Consider the following 1,922-nt stretch of genomic DNA (forward strand, 5'->3'; position numbering starts at 1 on the left):
AGGTGTCGATAATAATAGCATTAAAAACAAACAAGAAATATTGAAATCATGTGAGGAATTGATGGCTAAGCATTTGTATGATAAAATTTCACAAAAAGCTACATTGGACTCTACATGAAACTGCCACGAGTGGGTTGACTATCAAGTTCTATTTTATAATACACTGATAGATTCTTAACAGTCAAGTACAAGTTTTGTTTTATGCTTATTTTGAGAAAACAGGCTTGTCAAAGTTGTTTAGCTCTATTACAGCTAGCCTCGCAAGTAATCTCCAATCTGTTACATATAAAATTATTATTAATTTTTGTTCATGTAAGTTTTATCCTTTATTATAATAATGTAGTAGGTTTAGTCTTGTAAGAAAGAACAAAATAATGATATCAATTTAATACCTAGATGATCATATGCTATATATATATCTAGTGTATACTGTGCAGGGGCCACATGGGTCAAGTCACTCTTCAGGTTTTGAGTGAGCCCATAATTGATGCTAGTCATTCCCATACCCTTGTTTTAACTCTGTATGGAAATTTCTCACCATAGAGAAGTTATCTCATTTTGACTATCAAGAGGGAAGAGCACATCAACATTTAATTCATAATGGAGAAACGAGGCGTGTCTGTCACTTGTAATTGTATACTAAGAGAAAGGCAAGTCATAAGCCTGTGTTTGATCTGTGAAGGCCACAGGTAACTTGTAGGTAGAAAAACAACAAATTTTCAATTGACACTCAACATCAGTTGGTGATGAATGTGTTTTAGAGGTTAAATGTAGCAGGAGAGCATAGAATGTCAAACAGAACCTTTTTCTTTTAATTAATTTCAAAACATATACGTAACACAATACAGCTAATGTTATGATGTTATTATCTATTGTTATTGTTCTGATTGTCTTCCTTGTTGACTGATTATTTTATATTAAATGTAATGAATTTATGTATTGTTTTTGACATGCTTGAAAGTTAAAAGTTGCTATCCCATTTACAGCTTGTTAATATAAATGATGAGGGATTAGTAGTCGTAGTGAATGTCCTGATTTTTAAACTGAAGGAAAGTAAATGCAGATTGAATTCTATTTCCAGCATTGCGAAGATAGCTTATCATTGGTCATTGCATAATCTTGTTTTTTTTAATCGAATGATACCACCATTGCCAGCACATGACAAAGCATTGAATGGGTATTTATCTTCATGACCGTTTTTGGGACTACGCCAGTATTTTTTTTATCTGATATAGCAATAGGAATACAATGTTTTTATATATCAGTGCCAGCATCATGAAGAAAGTTAACTGTGATAATACATGGACAAGGCACTGTGGGAAGTATACTTCAACAACAGAAAAAATATTTCAGAATCATGGCAGATTAACATTTGCAAGTTCCATTTGTAATGCCTGGCAACATCTTGAACTTCTGTCTTTTCCTCTTCTTGACTCTGTCTCCCCCAGTGATAGAACAGTCATGGTAAGCATTAGTGCAAAAACACACATCATTCACTCATAATGTGTAACACCCATTGTATGTCTTGTGTCTGTAATGTGTCTTCCTACACATTCCAGTAGTATAATAATGCATTTCAGAATATTCCCCCCTCACCCCCCAACACTTGTTTCCCCCCCCCCCCCCTATTTGGAATCCATCTTTAATTAGATACAGTTTTATTTCAATTTTCTTTAGCTTTTCCAAGTCATGTAGGTCCTTTGCGCAGGTACCCATTTAGTGCTCTGGTCCACCCTCTCCGACCATCAGCAGAAACCAGAGCCAAAGTTTATATACAAATTCATATTTTGTCCCAGGATTTTATAAACTTCCTTGTGACTGTTTGGAATCTCATAGAGTTCTAATCCTCACTTCTGTCCTCATGTTTTCAATAGATGTTCTCAAAGCAGAATGGGTGGTTAGGCCACATTTTTTTCATGCTG

At 34.6% G+C, this 1,922-nt stretch overlaps 1 pseudogene; it reads left to right on the forward strand.

Moving 5' to 3' along the window:
• LOC119589116 overlaps positions 1–1,922 on the forward strand; it is an 8,350-nt pseudogene that overhangs the window by 3,599 nt on the left and 2,829 nt on the right.

This window comes from Penaeus monodon, chromosome 25 (genome assembly GCF_015228065.2).
Source record: "Penaeus monodon isolate SGIC_2016 chromosome 25, NSTDA_Pmon_1, whole genome shotgun sequence".
Classification (NCBI taxonomy): domain Eukaryota; kingdom Metazoa; phylum Arthropoda; class Malacostraca; order Decapoda; family Penaeidae; genus Penaeus; species Penaeus monodon.